This window comes from Alligator sinensis, unplaced genomic scaffold (assembly GCF_000455745.1).
Source record: "Alligator sinensis unplaced genomic scaffold, ASM45574v1 scaffold10_1, whole genome shotgun sequence".
NCBI lineage: Eukaryota > Metazoa > Chordata > Crocodylia > Alligatoridae > Alligator > Alligator sinensis.
In genome coordinates, this window is record NW_005842169.1 from 628639 (window position 1) to 643381 (window position 14743).

Below are 14743 nucleotides of genomic sequence, written 5' to 3' on the forward strand. Positions count from 1 at the left end.
TATCTCAACAGTATTCAAGTTAAAATATTTGCTCTTTTTTAGTTTGTATGATAGAAGAAAATAATTGAATAAGATAGAATTTTTTTTTTATCCTATTTATAGCTAAGAAATTTGAAAAATCATATTCTCCCTTTCATGTGTTCAGTTTTTGGAAGAGATTGACCAATCTGAACAAGTCCAATGTTAGAGAATGTTGAAGAAATAGTTCTCGTGTTGGGGAAATAGTTCTCGTGTTTGTTTTGCATGTTTCTGTACCTCCTCCCCTCTAGCTCATGCCAAAAGCTACTTCTCCTAGAAATATTGCCAGTGCCTTTTCTGTCAAAAGTGAGAGGGAAAAATGTGGATGATGGATGTGTATTTGTGTACATTAGGCTGACTCACTTCTGTATGCCTCAGTATTGAATTAAAGTTTACATGGCTAAAATTGAATTTGTATTTCTCTTGAAATTTTCTAATGCTACTGTCTTCCATGGGATCATTCATATCTTTTACCTAGGAATTACTTTCCACTGCTCTTTTTATTTAGCTCTTCATATATCAATCAGATGCAAATTCTGCTTTTCACTTTTTTATACATAATCTTTAAGGTCTGACATTTTTTTCATTTTTTTGTCCAGATAACTAAAACTCTTCTCTGTGCCCTAATTAACTTGTGACTTGATTATTCTGACCTTCACATTGGACCTGCTGAACATAGATGTAATTTTCCCACCTCGTTGGCTTCCTTAACATGCATGTCATCCATCATCCATACAAAAATTTTTGCACAAAATACAAGTATTAATATTACCTTATTCACCTGACAGTCTGACCACATCAACCCACCTGCTGCCTTCACTGGTTTTCCATTGTATACTTGAGGTCACTGTAACGGAATATTAAGTTGTCATAATAAAATCCTTGGAAGAGTGAGCCAGAACTATAATCTGGAAAATCTGACATTACATACTTTAGACAAGTCTCAACTGATTGTGCCTCATTTTCCTTATTTGTAAAATGGAAGTGATATTGCTTGATATTATAAAGGTTGTGCTGGGGCTTAACTAATAAATGTTGGTAATGTGTCACGTGTGTGCAATGCATTATTGAGATCAGTTACTGGTGGAACTTGTTGAAAACTCAAGAATTTCTCATTCCCCGTGGGGAGAAAAAATGGAACAGCCAAACTTTCACTGGATTTCATGTTCTTATGTAGAGATGCACAGGAAATTAACATGATGTCTGATGACTGGAAAAGTTGAACTCTTAAGTATTTCACTTGCAGGAGGATACACAAATTATAATCCTTCTACTAACCAATGGCAGTTCAGCTCTAGTAGTAGATCTGTGTTTTTATACCAGCAAGTCCTGAATCCTATTCTACTTGTTGGATGGGTGTGATTTAACTAGTAGTAAACATACTATCTATATGTCTCTGCTTGCAATAGATTGGTGTCTGAATGGCTTGACTGAGATCATTCAAAATGTAACCATTTCATGAAAAAAATGTAGCATTGCTAGCTTGTCAATTTTAAAGTTTCACAGCCCTTGGAAAAATTTTATAATGTATGAAGGTCAGTTTGTATTTTTAAAGGAAATAAATTAAGCCATCTTATTTACAGAAAAAAAAAGAAAGATGATGATAGACAATTGTGAATCTAACACCAGAAGGAAAATTTAAATTCTCAAAGGTATTCTTTTATAAATGCACATTACTTTTAATCCAATCTCAAATGTTTTGGCAGTTGATGCATGCCTTCTGAATGCATGGGATCTACAATCCTGCAGAATCTTTGTCCCCATATATAGCCCATGAGGAACAGACTAAAACTTATTATTTTAATCAAGTTAAGGAGAAAACAAATATTTCTATAACATGACCAACAGGCTGCAAATATGACTTATGAGGATTTTTAATGCTAGTACAGTGAGGTAGGAGGGCTAGTGTAGCATTTGTAAACAAAACAATAGACTTGTACCCCTAAAGAGGAATGGTGAGGCATGGCAGGTCCCTGGCAGACATTAAAACAGTGGCACAGTTGTGATTGGAGGACTATTATGTCCCATTCCCAAAATTGTGCCTCCTTCCATGCCAGATGTGCGTGGCAGGAGGTGTGATGTTTGGGATGGGGCATAAAATTGCTCCAATCCAAACTGCACTGTTGCAGATTAGGCAGGGGCTGGCTCTGTCCTGGACTAGGGGCTACCTCCAAACACCATCAGGTTCCAATACAGGACCTGTCTGGGGCTGGTCATTGTCTGCTGGGCCCAGGACCATCCAGCTCTACATGTGATATTTAGAAGTCCCAGAACATCTAAAAACTGCACATTCAGTCTGGCTCACTGCAACCTGGCATTTTGAAGTGTCTTGCCTTGTAGCCCCCGCAGTTAATTGTATTTAATTGCACAAAAAATGTAATTGTGCTACATGTTCAAATTAATTGTCATTCAATAAAAATGACTAACCAGCCACAAAGTTGTTTCTTGAAAAATGTAGAATGTTTCTGCAGCTAATTTCTATCAACCTTTTATTTGAATGTGTGGCAAGTCATACATCACACAATAGATCCTGCAGTATTACAAGGTGCAATACACCCACCCACACCTAAATCAGCCACCTATCTGCTGATGCTGACAATCAGCTGCAGGGCAAGACAGGAGAGGTTGCTGGGCTCTTGGATTACCAAATTCCCAGTGGGGGAACCCTTGCAAACTGTTTCCCTGGAAGCTTATTCTCAACATTGGGACTAGGGCTGTCCCATCTGATTCCCTCCCCCAGGACAATGCTGACAATCAGCTGATTGTTAACACTGGCAGATAGGTGGCTAGTGAGGTGGGGGGAGGAGCAGTGCATCTTGTAATGCCAAAAGACCCAGCAAAGACTTATCACCCAATGTAAGACTTATAACACATTCAAATTAGAGCTTGATAGACAGCAACTGAAAAATTCTACATTTATCAAAAAACATCTTTGTGGCTGGCTTGCCATTTTTATTGTGTGATAATTGTTTTAACTGTTTAATTTCTCTAAAATTATTAATCTGTTAATTGCACCATAAATGTAACATGCATGAAGGACCTTTAATACCTTTTTGTGTAAAAAGTATGACAGAAAAGGGTGGAGATCCACCTCCAAAATGATTACAGCCAAAAGAGTAGAAAAAAAAGGAAGAGAACAGGAAGACATGATAAACTTTTCTTCAACGTTATCAAGTAAATGTTAAATCAGTCTTAATTCCTCCTTCTGTAGAAGTTATTTTCATATGCAAATTATCTATTACAATATTTTCTTTTTCATATGGTTAAACTACATTTTGGACTTCTTTTCCAATAAGTTTCACAGGAGTCTAGATTTCAAAATCACACCCCCACCCCAGTTCTGTAAACCAAGGATCAAAACTGTCTGAATTACTGATTAAGAGACCAAGAGAATCCCATTTTCAAACTAAAATTGGCCTAATGCAGCTCCATCTGAAGTAGCTCCACAAAGAACTTAGCTGAATAGAGGAAAGGAATCACTGGTTATTATTTTTATCTAGAGGCATTTATCTGATGGCATTGTGAAAAAAAACCCAACCAAAACAGGTAATAAAGGTATTACTAACTGTTAGCATTTCTTTAAGAAATAATTTATTATAAGAAAATATTTTTAAGCCTTTAAAAAAGATTTTACAAATCATTAGCCATTTATAGAACATATATTTGACAAAATAAATAAATACATAAATAAAATATGCTTGTAGGCCTGCAGTATTAGGACTAAATTTTGCTGCACGATCCTTTGATTCCTTGGCACTTTGGTGGAAATCCACAAGTACTTTTATATTAATTAAATAAAGATTTTTTCTTGAATCTTATAAGTGCAAGTTAGTTTATCTCTTTTTGTAGCAGTGTGAGTTATCTCACACATATCATGGTATAAAATGTGCACACAGACTGTTATGTAAGAGTATCTAATTCTTTATCTGTACACATGCTAGGTTACCTCACAGTATCTTGGTCATGTAGCCATTCCCTAAATGCAAACTTTCATTATATTTACCACTGACCATTTTATGAGGAAAGCGCCTTTTAAAAGTCATAACTTATACTCTGGAGGTCATGTATTCATCAATGGAAACTCCGCATGCCCAGAATGGCAAAATATAGGAGAGCCTTTTAAAAAGTTATTGCCCTGACAATTTTGCCTTCTTCCCATGTCCTCTATCTACCCACTACTTCCAAGCACTACCTAGAGAAAAAATACTACATGTACTATTGTGTATATTATTACTTATAAAACCTACAAAAACAGACTGAATTTCAAGTACTAACGTTTTTGTTCACTTATTTCTCTCTAATAAGTTGCTGAGTCCTATCAGTTCACCTACGAAGTACTCATTTCTTAGGACAAAAAAAAATAAATAAATAAAAATAAAAACTTGTCTGAAGAGCTATAAATATACAAAAGTTGAATCTGAAATTGTTCATCACATTTATTTTAGTTGGAGGCAGGCAGGTAGGTAGGAATCTGTCTTACAAGACAATAGATTTGTACAAAGTGAGTTATCAGCTTGCTGAACATCTGGGTGTGTGGCTGTAGAGCCCAATTCTGGAGTGACAGTCCTTTTCCCACTTACCACATTTGAAGTTCATATCAAACGATCCTGAATGTGGTGTAGGGTTCTTTCTAAGGTTTCTTCTTTTCTCTGCATGTTTCTTCAAAAGCCTTCATTCCATGCTGAATAGACTGTTTCCAAGCATTTCAATCCTCTGCAATCTTCTCCCAGTCATTTTACTTGATGTTCATTGCCTTCAGATCTCTCTTGCGACCATCTTTGAACTGGAGATAAGTACACTTACATGGTTTTCTTCCTGTAAAGAGCAATCCATACAAAAGATACTTAGATATACAGCAGGGGTTTTCAACCTTTTTTGGTTGGTGTACCCCCGGCAGCTGGTTCAGAAGCAGAGTCCCCTGGCCAGTCAATGAAGTGTATGTGTGTGTGTGGGGGGGGGAGGGGGTCCCCAGCTGTTGATCAAGTGGGGGCAGAGGGGTCCTGTGCAGCGAAACCGGAAGTGCTTATGGGAAAACCAGAAGTGCCCCTGCTTCTCTGTGCCACTGCTGTTTACCCCCTGGGGCCTTCTCAAGTACCCCTAGGGCTATGTGTACCCATGATGTACCATGGTGAACAACCACTGATATATGGTCATCACCCATTCTCCATATATGACCAAGCCATCAAAGTTGATGCTGGCTAAGAAGACAATGGATGCTTGGCAACTTTGTCCTGCCAGGAAATTCCTAGAACGTTGTGAAGGCAGTGTAAATGGAAACTGATGATGTGTTTTTCTTGAGTAAAGTATGTGGTCCAGGATTTGCTGCAATACAAAAGGGTGCGGATGACATAGACATGATATATTTTGATCTTGGTCTTCACAGTCAGTTTGTTGTTGTTCTACACTCATTTTCTCAGCATTCTAGTGATACCTAATGCTTTGCCAATACAGTTATTTAGTTCATGTTGGTTACTGTGCAGTCATTTAGTACTTTTTTATACATGAGTCAGCATCTCATGTACCCCTGTGTCACAAATGATAGTCATACCCAGCACTGAAGGCACTTGATAATATTCTTGTTTGAGCACAAAGGAAATTATGCACATCCCCTTAGGCTAGTTTTGAAATAGTCTGGTTGGGGGATGGTTGCAAATACAGCTACTTTACTTTCTGGGGAGGAACAGAAGAAATTACTGCCCCACTGTGCAAAGAACAGAGGAAGCCAAGATGAACTCCTCAAGCTGATAATCTTGAGTGGATACTTCCTTTTGTTAAGCTCTCTAAAATGTTAAACATTCTCAAACCGTTTGCTTTTCTGTAGTTTTATGGAGATGTCTTTAACTAGGAACACAATGACTATGAATCTATTGAGTTATTTGAATAGCTAGACAAATTTCATTAGGCAACACACACACACACACACACACACACACACACCCTGTATTAAATCCTTCACTGCCTAGAATAGAGTTCAAGATAATGTTCTAACCATCTTTCTATCTGTTGCTTTCAATCTGTTATGAATTCTACTGATTCTGTCTTCAGTAGAACTGACTACTTCACAATTGGATCTATTGCCTTTTTGATTCCTTCATACATATCTCTGATGGTACTAGTGTCAAATGCAGATTGAATTTCCTCACACAGTCACAGCCAATACACGTTGGTGTAGCAACTTGAGATTTGTTGGACAGCTCTCTCTGCTTTCCTCAGTTTCTTCAAAGTTACATCTGAGGCATTTTTCTTGTGATTAAACATAGCAGTTTGTTTGGCCTTGATAAATGGAATCAATTTCCATGAGTGGGCCTTGGACCAATTTGGGTTTCTTCTGACCTGCTTGCCAAATGTAGAATCAGCAGTGACATAGATCATTTTTTGAAGCTTCCCCACTTATCTTCTGCAGTCTCACACAAAGGCAACTTGGAAGCAGCATCCTCCAGAACCTCCATAAGCTGCAAGTTTTCTGATAATCAGATGTATTGGTGATGTTAATGAATGGCAAATACTGAAATATTTTCTTTGGTTCCAGTTTGAACTTACTGACCACAAACAAGAAATCAGTGTCACAATCAGCACTGTGATAGCTATAGGAGGATATTACTGAGAATGGACCACCAAGTGATGATGAGGTCCAATTGGTGCCAGTGGCTGGATCTTGGGTGCCTCCCTAATACCTTATTGTAACAGGCTGCCAATGTGGGCTCACCAGATAGGCTTGAGATACCTACCCTGGGTTAGAAATAGTGCCGGTGAACTCTGAGTGACCCCAAGGGTGGAGCAGGGGAGCCCTGCCCTGTGGAAAAGGAGAAGCCAGTCTAAAGAAGGGGTTTTCGATCCCCTCATTCGCATGGAAGGGGGATGGCCGGGGGCTGTGGGCAAGCCACCCTGAGCCCTGGTTGGCTAGTTTGCAAGCCAGAGAGGGATTGTCGGAGGGGATAAAAGCAGCAGATGAACTGGCGTGTGGGAGGCTGCTGACAGTGACTCCAGGGAACAATGCAGGAGGCCTAAGAAGAGCTGAGGTGAGCTGACCCAGGAGAGGGAGCAGAGAGACCCCTCTGAAGAGCCTCGAAGGCCTGGGAGAAGAAGGCAGCAGCAGTCGGCCGTGCCTCCAGCCCTACAGCAGAGAAGGAGCCACGACCAGGGCTTGGGGCAGAAAGCTGGTGCCCCAAGGATCCATCGCAGCGTGCTGGATGTGTCAGGCGTCCTGGAGGCTAGGGGTGGCAGTCAGCCCCCCACTCCACTGCAGAGAAGAAGCAGCAGCCAAGAGCACAGGCAGCATCCTTATCCGGAGCAGGGTGCTGGGCCGGTAAGTTGAGGAAACCCTTACCTCCCCTGGGGAGGCAGGACAGCAGCAGGCAAGGCATTGGGATCCTGAGGAGTGGCAGAGCACCAGGACAAGTCGCTGGGAGCTCGGGGTGCAGGCTGGTGCTCGGAGAAGGATACACAAGCCACAAGGCATGTGGGGTGCTTGGCCAGTCATCTGGAGCAGGGGTTTAGAACTGCGACCCCTGAGATCTGCCTGTGCTGCTGACCCTTTGCCAGTGACTGCCCCAGAGGACAGTCAACTCTGTTGCTTGTTGCTTGCCTTTTGGTTGCCACAGAGGGTCACCCTTCAGCCTCTTTGGGGGGGTTGGGGTTTGATACAGTTTGATTGCTGCAGACCAGAAGAGCCTACACTGTTGCAGTCTGTCGCTTATTAAGAAGCCTGTTGGAGCTGCTGGAAGTGAGCATCCTGTTTCCTTGCTGTAGCATCTCAGCAGTGGCTGAAAGCTGCCAGTTTCCCTACCTGTGGTTCTTGAGTCAAGGGTTGACTAATGCATTCTGGTTTGTTTTGTGATTCTGGTCATGCCATTTAAGTTCACTTGTAAATAACTTTTCCTATTATTCTTGTTTTGTAAATAAACTGTAAATAGTTAAATCAGTTAAGTGTTAGACCTTCTTGGGACCACGGGCTGCTCTGTGGGGAGCAGGGACCAGCTGGAAAGTAAATTGATGCTGGCCAGAAGCCCTGCCCCACTCTCACCACACATCCCTGATATTTGGGCAGAGGTGGCAAATATTGGGCTGCCATGTAACCATTGGGTTACATTATGTTGCAGCTTTGTTTGAAAGAAGAAGTTGGTGATCCACAAGTTATGAAAGGAGCAGAACTCCAGCAGTCTTTGTCCATTTTTATTCATACTTCCTGTGTTTTGTGAGCCCAAGCAAACTCATCACGATTTGCTGTTTGCACAAACTCTGTCATTCAAGAGATACAAGTTTTCAGTATTTGGAGTCTTACCAATAACACAAGCCAGTTCTTCATAAAACTTGATTTAACCTCAGCAGAAGAGTAGTGTCAGAGCATAGGCACTCTAAGGTGACTGTGCCTTATGAAGTATAAAGGCAGAGCGTGAGACTCCTCTCAGAACAATTTGATGGATTCTTGGTCATTGAGAAGATTGTTTTCTAACATCAAAGCCTACATCAAGTTCAAGAGTATCTTTGGGACCTTTTCCTTCCCAGAAGAATATTTTTCTCTTAAGGAGCCATCTGAAGCCAGGCATGTTTCTTGCAGGACTGCAATGTCAGTGTTCAGCTTGTGTGATTCCATATCTGTCACAGCTCTCTTCAAACATCAGAGATATTCACAGGATCATCAGTCTGACCAGTACAGGTTTCCCTCACTTTATGCAGGTTCTGTATGTGCAAATTTATTCTTATGCGATGACCCTTTGTATGCCAAACATTCATTATATGTGAGGTAAATTCACTCTATGCGATCAGTATGGTGGAAGCCCACAGTCAGCTGCTTTGTGTGGTGCATTGTGGGAGTGATGCATGCAAAGCATAGACTCCACTATGGATCTGTGCTCCTCGCTTGTTGTCTGTGATGTGTTTATGTAGTTGCCATCCCCATTATGATAGTGTCCTGTGCTTGTGTGTACTGTCTGCTGTTGGTGAGTAGCAAAATTGTCTTGTAAAAGTGATAGAAAGGGTCTGGGGGTCAGTAAAGTCAAGGTCTTGGAATGTATTCCTATTTGTTATATTGTAAAGTGGGCTTTCTTTATGTGAATTTGAGTTGTGTGTCATTTGCCAAGAACGCATGTACAGTATAAAGCGAGGGAATCCTTCAAATGTTGTCCTATCACTAGACATTGAAATGCAGAGTATTGATTCTCTCTTTTTCTTTTTCTTTGGTGCAGTGATGCAGTCTGATTTTTTAGTTTTCTCTTGGCTGCAAGCACACATTGGAGCAGGCAGACTATGGTGGACCTTACTGGTTGGGGACTACCCAGCATTAGGTAGATGATAACTGATCAATGAGATACAATGATCTGTCTCACCAGCAGAGGCAACCCCTCTCTTCACCAAATGGGCTGGACTTATAACTCTTAACTGCTGCGTCCCATGTTGTATCCTCACTTGAAAGATAAAAGAAGCTGGAGTGACCTCTCCAGGGCACAAAAGCCTGAGCATTGCTTATGGAGATGCCAGGTTGCCCACACACCAGTTTCCTTATCTCCACCTTGCTGATTTATTCCAAAGGAAAGGCAGGTGCCAGTACATATTCAACTAGCTTCACTGCAGAAACTGTGAGAGCAAGGGAGGTCATACATTTGTCCATCTATCAGGACTCTATTCCTAGATTCGCTGCAGATCAGGGTTAAAGAGCCCAGTCTACCCTATCATGGAGTGGACCTCAGTTCCACAACCTTTTGGCAGCATTTCTTCCACCAGGGTAAAACTAGTACCCCCCTCTAAGGTACTATTCTGTCCAAAGCCATTGGCACCCTAAAAGTTGCCAGGTTATTTAACTGCTGTGCAGCACTCAGTATTAATAATCACCAGTATATCATCTACTGCAAACTATGGTAGCAGGCAAAGGCAAACCTGATCTGACAGAAATTGGAGGCAACAATAATTCATTTTATAAGGGTTATATCAAGATATTGTTTCTACTAATGCATTGATTTGAAACAAAGAATTTTTTATCAACTACATTTATATAAACATCCATACATAATACACGAGTCCATTCTTAATACTCTAAATCTTTTTTCTGAGGATGGTTTCACCTTTTTGGGGGGAGGTATCCCCTTAGATGCACATGGGAGTTCTAGTTCATTGCATTGATTTTAGTAGGTTTCCACTTCATAATTTCATAGCTCATAGATGTAGGATTAGAAGGGACCTAAGTAGATCATCAAGTCCGACCGCTGCCCTGGACAGGAATGGATACTGGGTTCATATGACCCCTGGTAGGTTTGAGCTTATTTGACCCCAACTAGGTAATAATCAAACCTCTTAAAGACCCCCAAGATAGGAGCCAGCACCACTTCCCTTGGAAGTTGGTTGCAGATCCTAGCCACCCTGACAGTGAAGTAGTGCCTTCTAATGTCCAGCCTGAACCTACTCTCAAACAACTTATGGCCATTATTCCTTGTTACTCCAGGAGATACTCAGGGGAACAGGGTCTCTCCCATTCTCTGCTGGTCCCCTCTGGTAAGTTTATAGATGACCACCAGGTCCCCTCTCAGCCTTCTTTTGTGAAGGCTGAACAGGTTCAGGTCCCATAGCCTCTCCTCATACGGCCTGCCCTGCTGCCCCCTGATCATGCGAGTGGGCCTCCTTTGGACCCTCTCGATGCTGGCCACATTCTTCCTGAAGTGCAGCGCCCAGAACTGGATGCAGTACTCCAACTGCGGCCTGACAAGTGTCGCATAGAGGGGGATGATCACCTCCCTGGACTTGCTCATGACACATCTGTGGATGCATGACAAGATGAGGTTAGCTTTACTGACTGCGTCCTCATATTGGCAGCCCACGTTCATTTTGGAATCAATAATGACTCCAAGATCCCTTTCTGTCACTGTGCTTATGCGAAGGATGTTACCCAGCCTGTAGGTTTGCTGCTGGTTCTTACGGCCCAAGTGCAGTACCCTGCACTTGTCAGTATTGAATCGTATCCTATTCTCATTCACCCACCCCTGTAACCTGTCCAGGTCCAGTTGTATCCTGTCCCTCCCTTCTAGTGTGCCCACCTCGCCCCAAATCTTGGAGTCATCAGCAAATTTGAACAAAGTGCTTTTCACCCCCTCGTCCAAGTCCCTGATAAAGAAATTGAACAGTACAGGCCCGGGGACCGAGCCCTGGGGGACTCCACTGCCCACATCCCTCCAGGTTGAATATGACACATCTACCACCACTCTCTGGGTGCAGCCCCTCAGCCAATTTGCGATCCATCTGACTGTGTAGGCATCAATACCATACTCGCCTAGCTTTTTAATGAGAATGGGGTGGGAGACTGTGTCAAAGGTCTTCCTGAAGTCCAGAAAGACTACATCAACTGCAACACCTGCATCCAATGATTTTATGACCTGATTGTAGAAGGCAATCAGGTTGGTCTGACAGGACCTGCCCCTAATGAACCCATGCTGGGTGCCCCTGAGCATCATTCCCCCTGCTGGTCCTTCACAGATGTGTTCCTGGATAATTTTCTCAAAGAGCTTCCCCAGGATCAAAGTAAGACTAACGGACCTATAGTTGCCCAGGTCCTCCCTCCTCCCTTTTTTGAATATGGGGACCACATTGGACTTCTTCCAGTTTTTGGGCACCTGGCCAAAGTACCATGAGTGCTTGTAAAGCCGTGCCAGGGGACCCGCAAAGACCCCTGCCAGTTCCCTCAGCACCCTGGGTGGAGAGCATCTGGACCTGCTGATTTGAACATGTCCAGCCCCTCCAGAAGTTCCCTAATTCCATGCTCTCTGACCTTGGCCTGGCAGTCTCTCCTGAGTCTGTCCTGGATCCCAGTGGAGGAGATGTCCCAGCCCCTGCACAAAAAAATGGAGGCAAAGAACTTGTTAAAAAGGTCTGCTTTTCCTCTGGTGCAACCACCAGATTGCCAAGTGTATCCTGCAGGGGTCCCATGTTACCCAGTGCCTTCTTCATACTCCCTATGTATTTAAAAAAGAACTTTTTGTTGTCCTTGATCCTTGATGCAAGCCTTAGTTCCATATCTGCCTTAGCTTTCCTAACAGCCCCCCTACAGACCCGATTGATGGAGGTATACTCCTTTTTGGGGATACACCTCCCTTCCATTGGGTATATATCTCCTTTTTGGCTTTCAGTCATTCCTGAATGCCTTTGGTGAGCCAGGGGGGATTTTGAGCACTCTTGCCCCCTTTGATTCTCATTGGGACTGTCACCCCTTGGGCTCAGAGGATTGTCTCCTTAAGGAACAACCACTAGTCTTAGACACCCAGTTCCCTTATCCTCCAGGACCTCAGTGCCCCTCCTAACAATCTCCTCAACTCATTGAAGTTGGCCCTCTTGAAGTCAAAGGCTACTGCCTTGTTGCAGGCCCTTGACACCCTGCTCTGGATGGTGAATTCCAGTAGGCAATGATCACCAGGTCCAGCAGGCACCTGGGTTAGGTGGAGGTCCTGTATCTCAGCAAGGAACTTTTGTGAGTGGTCAGACCTGGCTGACTGCTGCTCCCAGCAGATGTCCGGGTAATTCAGATCACCCATGATAACTACATCCCTTTACTTAACTTCTTCCGCAAGCTGACCTGAGAATTCTCAGTCCAGCTCTTCCCCTTGGTTGAGTGGTCTGTAGCAGACCCCCACCGTTAAGTCCCTTTCCCCATGATCCCCCTGTATTCTGACCTAGAGCACTTTAGTCTACCCGTCCTCTGACCCCATCCTGTTAGTTGAGGACGTATTGGCCTCACTTATTGGCCTCAGAGGTTGAATGTGATCCTGAGGGTCATTTTGAAGTATCAGATATAGCTCTTTATAGAAACTACCATAGGAAAACGATGGAATTTACTCTTAGATGAGGGTATATTAAGCCAATCAACATTTTTTATCAGAGAGAAACATTTCTATTTAATTGTTAGATGGCTCATGTATCCTATAAATTTCACTATTTTCTGTTGACTTCTGTGCTCTTTTCATGAGGGTAATGAAATAAATATCAGTGACACATCTTTTAAGTACTACAAGAGAAATATACTGTGAGAGTGAGAGAGCAGGCAACATTTGGCAAACTGTACAATCCTGCACTAGAAAAATTTCTATTCCACTGCCACTGTTGCAAGATGGTTGCAGTTAAACAAAGGCTGCAAGAGACCCAGAACTCTTTGTTCATTGAACTAAATCCCTCACCATAGCAGATAATAATATTGTGTAAACCCATTTATATATTTATGAAGATCTATCTCATAACCAGTTATGCTTCTGCACCCACATTTCCTATTGGAAGACTCCTGGAACTTTACTCCCCAGACAGTTAGATCCTTCTAACTTCCAGCTATATATCATCTAGTTATATACAGTCTATCTTGTACCAATGCTGCCCTTTTTCCTCTCTGTTGTTTACCCTCCCTAAGTTATTTATAGATAATAATCATACTTCGGCTCAGTGTTCATTTTGTAAGGCTAAGTATTAGGGCTGTGTAAAATGGCACCATTCTGTTTTGTCTTGAGTTTCGACGGTTCGATGAAACAGTGTTTCATACCGAATTTCATTTTGAGTCAAAACAGCTGTTCTATTCCATTGAAAAAGAAAAGCTGTTTTGATGCTGTTTCAAGTTTTGCTGGGAATGGGAAGTCAGCCCAGCTGGACTGACTTCTCATCCCCTCCATGCTAGATCGCGCTGAGGGAAGAAGGCAGCCCAGCTGGGCTCCTTTCCTGTCCCCCGTGCTATATCACGCTACACCACACTACACTGTGATGTAGCGTGGGGGACTGGGAAACAGTCTAGCTAGGCTGCCTCCCGTCCCCGGCGTGAAGTAGCACGGGGAACCAGAAAGCAGCCCAGCTGGGCTGCCTTCTGCCTGCAGCACGATGTAGTGCAGGAGACAGGAAATCAGCCCAGCTGGGCTGCCTCGCCACCCCCTGCTAGATCTTGTGGTGGGGATGGGAAGTCAGCTGGACTGACTTCCCATCCCCAGCCTATGGTCAAAACATCTCTACCAGCCTTGTTTTGTTTCAAGGCTATTTCAATTGCCTTTGTTTCATTCTGATTTTGCTATTTTGACCTCAAAATTGGTTGAAACAGTGTCAGAACAAAACAGCTGGTGAAATTTCACACAGCCCTGGTAAGTATGCCATGCTGTATTAGACTCCTTTCATAAGGTAAAACTGACCATCCTCTTGCTCATCTTGGTAGCCTTATTGTTCCATTTTAAATTCTTGAATGTGGGAAGCCAAAACTGTACACAGTATTCCAGACAATGACTTTTCAGTGTCTTGTAATTTGTATGTATATTAGGATGTGTATTTGTGTTTCCCTGTCTCTACTGGAAATGTTTTGCCTGGTACATTCTTATATCAGCTTTGCTTTCTTCATGGTTTCCTCATGTTGGTGATATGCCTAGGTATTTATCTTTCTTTATGATTGCCAATTGTTAAACACCCAGATCATGGAAGAAATTACTGTTGTTAGTTCCTAAATACATGATCCTGCTGTTTGTACCATAACAAAAGGCAGTATTCTTCCCTTTTCTATTCCTCTACTCCTCAAGGTCACACAGTTCTCCCTTTACAATATTAGAATCCACCTTTCTGTTTATGATCCACTAACTTTGAGATATGAGTGCTTTTTGTTGTTATTCTCCTGTTTTTCTGTGTCAACAGTAGTGCAATTTTTAAACAAGACTGATCCCAAACAAAACCTTGAGGAACTCTATTAGTAACATCCCTCAAACCTGATACCCTATCAATATTATCCACTGTG